This window comes from Chinchilla lanigera, unplaced genomic scaffold (assembly GCF_000276665.1).
Source record: "Chinchilla lanigera isolate Chin_1 unplaced genomic scaffold, ChiLan1.0 scaffold00046, whole genome shotgun sequence".
Classification (NCBI taxonomy): Eukaryota; Metazoa; Chordata; class Mammalia; order Rodentia; family Chinchillidae; genus Chinchilla; species Chinchilla lanigera.
Genome location: NW_004955447.1, coordinates 17879520 through 17888798, shown reverse-complemented (window position 1 = coordinate 17888798; position 9279 = coordinate 17879520). Strand labels below are relative to the sequence as shown.

The 9279-nt window shown below is 47.1% G+C and overlaps 1 long non-coding RNA gene across 1 annotated transcript in view; it reads left to right on the top strand.

Annotated features, from left to right (window-relative positions):
- Positions 1 to 9139: 9139 nt before the first annotated feature.
- The window catches only part of LOC106149506, a 2283-nt gene continuing 2143 nt past the window's right edge, over positions 9140 to 9279 (top strand). Inside the window, exon 1 of the long non-coding RNA XR_001235742.1 lies at positions 9140 to 9209. This is a non-coding gene — a long non-coding RNA (uncharacterized LOC106149506). The remainder of the gene's footprint in view (positions 9210 to 9279) is intronic.

The window sequence follows — 9279 nt, the reverse complement described above, 5'->3', positions numbered from 1 at the left end:
GAGTGGTGCTGGGTGTGGGAGGCCCACCTGAGGACTGTTGCCAGCAGCATAAGAGGCAGACCTGGAGAAGAAGCGGGCTGTTGGGAGCTGAGAGAAGCTGTGGGGAGCTGGCTTTCCTCATGAACTTGGCTGTTTTCATCCTCGGAGGAGCTCGGGACCTCGCTGGCACTGAGAATGGCTTCAGTTCACTTTGGGGAGCTCTGGTCCTCACTTGAGCATAGCTTCCTGGCTCCGGAGGGGAAGATGGTGCACCGCTGGCCTCCAGGAGAAGCTTGCTGCGTTGGTTTCCCTGATGTGAATTTGGCCATCCTGATCATCGGAGGAACTGGGGACCTCACTGTTGGCGAGGATGGCTGTGGTACCTTTTCGGGGAGCTCTGGTTCTTCTGAGCAACACTTTCTGGTTCCAGTGCAGATCCCTCAGCCTGCTAGCACAGGTCCTTCATCCTGTTGACACAGACTTTGTAGATTTCACCACTGACCTTTGGGCCTTCCCAGCAGATCCGTGAAACAGGCCTGCATGAGACGTTGTCATGGGTTCTGGGCCTCCAGTTGGATTCGTGGGAAGCACTGTTATGAGCTCTGGGTATTCAGCTCAACTCACGTAGGACACTGTTGTGGGATCCAGGCCCTCAGCTGGATTCCTTGGTCTTAGTGTGTGGACAGATTTCCTGCACTCTTTTGTATACTGTTCTTTGGGTGACTTATAAATAATCATATAAAGTATGTGTCCTGTCTTATGTTGTTCCCCTTGCAAAATAAGCCCCAAACCGACACACCCCTCGTGCCTCAGCATCCGGGTGCTGGGATTATAGGTGTGTGCCACCACACCCAGCCAATATTGCCAATTTTAAAATGCATTTTATGCTACTAACATGCTAACTTACCCAGTCTACCTTAAATGTTCTCAGAACACTTACATTACACCACAGTTAGGCAAAATCATATAACATAAAGCCTACTTTACAGCAAAGTGTTGAATATCTCATGCAATTTATTGTTTTTGTTTTTGGTTTTTCTGGTACTGGAAATCGAACTCATGGCCTCACACTTGCCAGGCAGGCACTGCACCACTGAGCTACATGTCCAGCCCTGCAATTTATCATTTATTAAAGGAAAAGCACAACGGTTTTCACTGAATGCATGTCACTTTGCTGCCATCATAAACTGAAAATCTTAAGTCTAACCTTTGTAAAGTTGGAGACCAACTGTATCTACAAAAGGCTAAAATAGCCTTTATTTTGTTTTCTGTAATGCACATACTTATATAATGAATGCTCATTGGAAAAAATTTAACTGTATTTCAAAGGTATATATAAAAAAAAGACACAGGACAGTGATACAGCTTAGTGGCACAGAGCCCACCCGGAAAGCACAAGGTTGTGAGTTTTATTCCCGGTACCAAAGAAAAAAATAAAAAAAGGCACAGAAAATCCCACTATGTTGAAAAAGAACCAACTACCACTTTCCTAACCATCTTTTTACATGCACAGAAATCATATACACACACACATATATACACATACATAAACACTGTATGCATGTGTGGATTACAGGATACATGTGGTTCCATCATAGATGTATTCTCTCTCTCCCCCTCCTGTTCATCCCGTGCCTTTCAGATAACCACATAAATGTACTATGACTGTAAATGCTGGACTTTGAGAAACAAGCAGGCATTACGGAGCAGAAGAGAGGAGCCAGGCAGACCAGACAAACAGGACAGAACACACAAAAGCAAAGAAGTGAAAGACAGTTCAGAGCAGGGCTTCTTGAAACTATAAGAAACATACAGGTCACCTGGCAATTGTGTTGAAATGCAGATTCTAAATTTGCAGATAAGGGAGGAGACCCGAGAGCACGCTTGTCCAACAAACTTTTAGTGAGAGGCAGAGGTAATGCTTCTGCGCTATTCAGTATAGAACCCTCCAGCCACACGGCCTATTTTAGTTCAAATTAGCTGACATCAGTTCTGCTGCGCGAGTCGTACCTCAAGCACTCAGCAGCCACATACAGCTCCCATAGCGGTCACACAGAGAGGACATTTCCATCACTGCAGACAGCTGTCCTGGTCAGTGCTGGACAGCACTGAGGAAGCTGCAGGCAGTTGAGCATGGGAAGATCATAATGTTGCAGGCAGCTGGGTTAGATAGAAATATTCTAGGCAGCGAGACAGGGCGAGGCCCTCGAAGGAGCCAGTGTGGGAGACAAGATACCCTGCAACTGTGGGAAAGGCAGGCACTTCCGCTGCAGGCCAGACCTCAAGGCAAAAGATGAAACATATGAACCCACACACCTCCCTAGGGATGGACATCAGGGATTGATATTCTAAATAGGTATCCATCACCTTGACAAAGCCAGGAAGAAGAAAGAAGAACAGAAAAAGAATATATGTCTATACAAGGATAGCTAGGATAATTGTATTGCTGATTTCTATTGGTTTATTGAAAGGAACAGTGAATGCTTAAATTTTTTTCTTTTTAATTTTTTGACCAATTTTGCATGCTTATAGCTGGTAATACGAACAACTAATTTGAAGACAACAATATTCAATATAACAACCATTGTTGAATTCCTGTCATCTGTTTAGTGAAATTCTGTATTGTTTCTAATGTTTTATTATTTTTTTTAATTCTCTTTTAAAAAAAAAGAAAAGGCCAGGAAGAGTCACTAACCCAATCACCCACAGGGAAAGCCCTGCTCTGTCTTCATGCCTGCTTCCTACATGACTTGCTTCTTTATTTGATCCCGATTTAATCAATTTTACCTGAACAATTACACTTGTAATCTTATTGGTTGACCGTAGTTTTGTCCCACCTCATACCCACCTTGCGATTTCCCATGTTCCCCACCTTGGACTCACCTCACCTCGTGGATTTGCTCTATAAAAATCTCTAGAAAAGGCCGGGTCCTTGGCAACCCACTCGGGCCCCCTTCTGTCTCTCTCAGACAGAAGCTTTCTTTCCCCCAATAAATATATTCTGCTCTTAACTTCCGATGTTCCTAAAATTCACTCTTCAATTTTAGAGAACACAAACTTTTATTAGAAATCTAGCAGGATCAGAGTTTCTTTCCCCTATAAATAATAGTTGTGTGGAAACTAGGAGGTAATAGAAAGATAGATGAGGGATAGGAAGTATCTTGGTTACTTTTCTCTCATTGCTGAGACCAAATACCTGCTGCCAAGAATTAAAGAGGGAAAGGTTTATTTAGCTCTGTGAGGTTTCAGTCCATACTTGGCTGGCTCCAAGGCAGAGTGGCCTGGCAGAGGGCAACAGCTCATGGCAGCAGAAAACAGCAAGAAAAAGAGCAAAAAGGGAGGAGCCCCAGCGAGCAAGACTCTCTCCCTTCCTTACATTATATGCAGGCTACCAGCCCCAGGGTGGGTGTAGCACTGACATCCATAATCCCAGCATTGGGCCATGGATCAGTCACAAACTCCAGAAGCTGCCCCATGACTGCGTGAGGCTTTGGGGGCACATCCAGGCACCGACCGTAACAGGTAGGATGCTTGTCTTGTTCCCGGTGGCACTGAAAACCCATTTAGGACTTCTAAGGGAGATTACAGCAGTGTGGAGGGACACCAGGACAGGAGAGACTGGAGACTGGGAGGCTGAGTGCAGGCTGCTCCGATGGTCAGCAAGTGGATGACGGAGCCAGAACCAGGAAAAAGCAGGATGCGGAGAGAAGAGGCCCCACGGGTGGCCAAGTGGAAGAAATGACTAAAGAGCAGAGCATGAGGAAGAAGCAGCTTGAGGAACAGAGGAGGAAACTGAGGGAAAATGTGGCATAGCCCCGGGAAGGCTCCCGATTCATCCTTGCCTACTTCCCCCCACAGACGTATACAGCTGGCTAGGAAAATGCTCCACCCTCTCGGTGGGCTTTAAGCAGTGCACATGGGTCTAGCTCAGGTGCCTATGTGTAGCCTTTGAAGCGATACGACAGGTGAGTGATGCCCGGCCTATAGCTCTCTACCACCAAGTGTGAGCTAGGCTGAGAGTCCGTGCTGTCCGCTGGGATTGAGCCTCAGAGGCGGCGACATCCCAGGGCAGGAAAAGCTAGACATCAAAGCTGAAGCAGCGGACCCAAAACACGAGATACTTCCTCCAACTGTGTTATGCTGACTGCTCCAAAGTTAGAGGCCACCTGTTACCAGCACTCACATACTTCCCTTCCTGCCACTGTCACAGTCACTCAGCCCTGAGCCACTCCCTTCACAAATTAGTAAAACCTGAGTTTGGCCCTGGCCTTTGCTCCGGTCAGGACTTATGACCCTTCTGTTCTGACTGGACTTAGGACCCCCTGGCTTCCCACAACTGCAGGGATGTCTTTATCTCTTTCTTCTCACTGGGGATTGGAATTACTTGCAAGAATTCCAGTAATTTTTCCACGGGATTACAATAACAAACTCCTCCGGACTGAGACAAGGTCCAGACAGGCTCCTATAGAAAAAGAGCACTTAGACTGAGCTAAGGGAATTTTATCATTGTTTTGGTTTTTTGAGATAGTCTCACTCTGTTGCCCAGGCTGGTCTTGAACTCATGAACTCAGATGATCCTCTTGCTTCAAGGACTAAGAAATGATTATTGCTCAATATGGAGGTCACAGAAGGAATATGTAGGGTTGGACTGATTTTGTGGTGTCCCTGGGACATCCAGATGATAATATCTGGAGGGCTTACTGAGTATAGGGGTCTGAAGCTTGAAAGAATGATGTGGGGCGAATGTAAACAGGCAGGCCATGCCCAGAATTGGATTTCCAGGTCTGTCATACAGGTTGCACGGTTTGGAAAACTTACGCAGGCTTTATAATCTCTAAAATGGTGACAGTGGTATTTTATGTAAAGGGCCAAATACTATCATTGGCTCATATGTCCTTATTCCATGGTACCAACATTCTTATCACACTTACGTTATTAAGAATTAGACGCAACATGTGCGAAGTGGGTAGCACTCAGCTTGTCTTATCACTGTCCTACCTGGGGAAGAGCTGGTCGTCCAGCGTGAACAGTAAGAAGAGACGGGAGTTGAGAAGAGATGCAGCCAGAACCAGCACTCGAAGGGTGACACAGGGGAAGAAAGGCTGGCACAGGCACTGCAGGACAGCTGGAGAAGAGCAGAGACCAGTCACTCAGAGGCAAGGAGGGAGTGGGCAACTGTACCAAATCCCACAGAAACTGGCTAAATTAACGGCCACTGCACTTGGTCACCAGGAACCCACTGATGGTTCTGGAGAGCACAAACTCAGGGAACTAGGGAGAGCTGGGTGTGGTGGTGCACACCTGTAATCCCAGCACTTGGGAGGCTGAGGCAGGAGGCTCGCTGTGAGTTTGAGGCCAGTCTGGGCTACATAGTGAGTTTAGAACCAGCCTGAATTACAAAGCAATACCTTGTCCTAAAAAGAAAAAGAAAAGGAATTCCAACTATGTATGAGGTATGAACAGGACTGAGGTGATGAAGACATGTAGGATAGTCATTCTGAAGGCTGGGTAGGAGTGGGGAAGGACCAAGGTGGTATCTGGGAACTGGGGAACACCCAAAAGCCAGAGAGGAAGTAAGAGAAGAAATAGCCAGAAAGAAATACAGATTTGGGATCTGAGGAGACTGGCAGAGATAGAACCCAGGGAAATGGATTACTAATGATCAAGGGATGCTGTTTATTGAACCAAGAGTTTAGTGACTATGAAGACATTAGATTCCCATCAGGACTGTCTCCTTCGCACTAGCATTTCTCTTCCTCTAGTCCTTAATTTCTGGAAGATTACACTTAGACAGACTAAATTCTTTTAGTGATCAGACCCAATAATAAATCCAACTCATGCCATTCCTTTTAAACTCTTACCCCAAGCTTTCTGCACGCATGCGTGTGTGTGTGTGGGTGAGGGTGCGTGTTGGAGGACTGAACCCAGGGCCTTCCGCATGCTGAGCAAGTGCTCTACCTGACCCAAACTCAAAAGCAAATATATATTTAATCCTAATTAATTATATTTACTGTTGAAGTTGAGAAGACATTTCTCTTCTAAACCAAAGAAATAGTTTTATTATTTCAAAGGAACTGAAGTAGTCATCTCTATTGAATTGAGAATTTGGCCACAGGGGTGAGGTCTTTAGGTCCAGGAAGGTTTCTCCTAAATTCAAGTTATATAATATATAGTAGTACAGTATATACTATTGCATATACTATATAATATTTACTTTCATAATCTCTTACTATTTGCATTACTTGATCTGGGGAGAAGATACTCCGTGTAACTATCCTCAAGCCCTACCAGATTGCCACTGAATTTTTAAATTAGTGTCCATACTGAGAAGTTATTTATCTGTTCTACAATTCCTCCTGTGCAGCCTGGCCACGTTAAATCCCCTGAATAAACATAGGTAATGTCTAATCTATCCAAAGGGACAATAAGAACAGATTCAGACTGGGGACATGTTTAGAAGATCACTAGGAAAGGTAAAGTGTCAGTAAAACGGTGTTCCTTCTTCCATTCCAAGAGAATACTATGAGTATCTGTAAGGTGATACCTGGCTGGTAGAATTTGTTAAACTTCATTCAACTTCTTCTTTCCACCAAATGACCCTCATCAAACTCTAAACCACCCCTACATCAGATCCTATCGTTTTCTTTTTTTTTTTTTCTTTTCGGTGTTTTTTGAGACAAGGTCTCACTATGCAGTTCAGGCTGGTCTTGAACTCACTTTGTAGCCCAGGCTGGCCTCAAACTCGCAGTCATTCTCTTGCCTCAGCCTCCTGTGTGCTGGGATTACAGACATTTTCTTGCCCAAAACCACTTGAGCAGTTTTTCATTATTCTTGGTATAAAACAGTGATGGCCACTTTTTAGAGACAAGTGCCCCAACTTCTACCCCAAACCCACTTATTTATTGCAAAATGCCAACACTGCAATAAAATCTGAATACTGAGGTTTTAGTGTAGAAAAAAGTCATACATTAATATCTGTTGTTTAAAAAAAACTAATAGCATGTGTGCCATAATGGTATAAGGGAAAGAAAGTCCCAACCTGTTAGATGTCTGGTATAAGTTCGTGCTCTCTAAAAGAGAAGAATGAATTTTAGGAACAATGGAGGTTAAGAGCAGAATATATTTACTGGGGGAAAGAAAGCTTCTGTCTGAGAGAGACAGAAGGGGTCCCGAGTGGGTTGCCAAGGACCCGGCCTTTTCTAGGGATTTTTATAGAGCAAATCCACGAGGTGAGGTGAGTCCAAGGTGGGGAACACGGGAAATCGCAAGGTGGGCATGAGGTGGGACAAAACTACGTCAACCAATAAGATTACAAGTGTAATTGTTCAGGAAACATTGATTAAATCGGGATCAAATAGAGAAGCAAGTCATGTAGGAAGCAGGCATGAAGCCAGAGCAGGGCGTTCTCTGTAAGTGATTGGGTTGGTGGCTCTTCTGGGCTTTCTCAAGGTGATAGAAACCTATTTAGAACATCAACCCCTGATGCTTAGCTTTAGGGAAGTATGTGGGTGCATTTGTCTTACCTTTTGTCTTAAGGTCAGCCCACAGCAGAGGTGCCTGTCACTTCCACAGTGGCAAGGTACCTCATCTTCTGCCCTGGCTCCTTGGAGGGCGTAGCCGTATCTGACTGGCTATAATATTTTATCTGACTCCCTTGTATAAAATGAAAATTCTCTCATTGCCTGCTGCAAGGAGCAGTCCTGAGCCACCCTCACTTCAAGTCGCGCAGCGCCTATATCTTTAGGTTCTGTTTACACTTTGGAGTTTTTAAACAGTTAAGGACTTAGCTGGTCTACCTTGGGACTCTGGGCAAACTGTTCTTTTTCCCTGTAGATCTCTATCCCCACCACAGGCACCTATCTTGATAGAAAGTAGGCTAATTTTAATTCCCACCCCCCCCAAAAAAATTCTGTTCCTGCTCTAACCAACACATCAGGGAAAAGCAATGCAGTACAGGGATTCGAGGGGCTCGCGTTCAAGCTCCAGAATCTCAGGACAGTCTTAGCCACTCTGCCCTCGCTGGGACATACCTGACACCGCAATTTAAAGCAGATGAAGGTTATTTTGGCTTCAGTTTCACAAATTTCAGTCCGCGCCCAGCAGGCTCGGAGACAGCACAGCACACTGAAGGGCATGCCGCGGGGCAGAGGTGTTCCCGCCACGGCGGCCAGGAAGCAGGAGGGGAAGGGCAGAGGGAGACAACCTTTCCATAGCCGGCCTCGGTAACGCACACCCTCCAACCAGAACCCCTTCCCCATAATCCAATAACCTTCCGAGCACGCGGGGCTTTGGGGGTCACTTTAGGTCTAAACCTTTTAATAGAGATGATAGAAGTTATTTTTTTTTTTGTCTTTTTGATACAGGGTCTCTACGCAGTTGAGCTCACTTTGTAGCCAGGCTGGTCTCGAACTTGCAACGATTCTCCTGCCTCAGCCTCCCGAGTGCTGGGACTAGATAAAAAATATTTTGAAGATTACATTTGTTAACATAGATGGCAAACATGGCGAAGAGTGGAAGTGCTCATTTTAGCACATACCCTACTTACACATCTGTTTGCAGTTGCAGTCAGTTACCTTGAGAGTAGCACTTACCCTGGGCCCCCTCACCCCCTGGTTAGTTACTGTACTTGTCGAACCCTGTGACTGAACTCACTGGGACTGGTCCTTCCCCGCTCAGAAGCCACGCGGGGATTCCGCTGAACAAGACATGCGGAGCCCGCAATACACGCCTGTCTGGCTTTCGGAAAGAGAACCTCAGGGCTACGCGAAGCCCAGGTGTAACCGCAGGGCCTCCCCAAGACAGGACCGAGGAGAAGCTCCCTGCGTGGACCGGGCACAGCCCCGGAAGACGGCCGACCCCACCCGCACCACAGCAAGGGCCTCGAGCACCGGAAGACATACAACAGCCAATAGCCGGGACTGTCCCGCCTCCGTCCTGAGATCTTCTGACGATTGGCTGGCCGCCCCGCAGCTCTCCTCCAGCCCCGCCCCTGCCCGCAGTCTTCACGGGGATTGGCTGTCCGCCCCGCAGCTCTCCTCCAGCCCCGCCCCTGCCCGCAGTCTTCACGGGGATTGGCTGTCCGCCCCGCAGCTCTCCTCCTGCCCCGCCCCTGCCCGCAGTCTTCACGGGGATTGGCTGCCCGCCGCTTCGGTCCGCCCCGAGCCCGCGCCGCCTCCCTAGTTTCCGCGCGGCGAGCCGGTCTCCGGCCTTTTTGTGCCGCGAGGTTGACGGTGAGCGGTGTGGGCTCCCGCGGGAGGTCCCGGTCGCCGCGGGGTCGGGTGGGGGCTGGGCCGCCGCGTG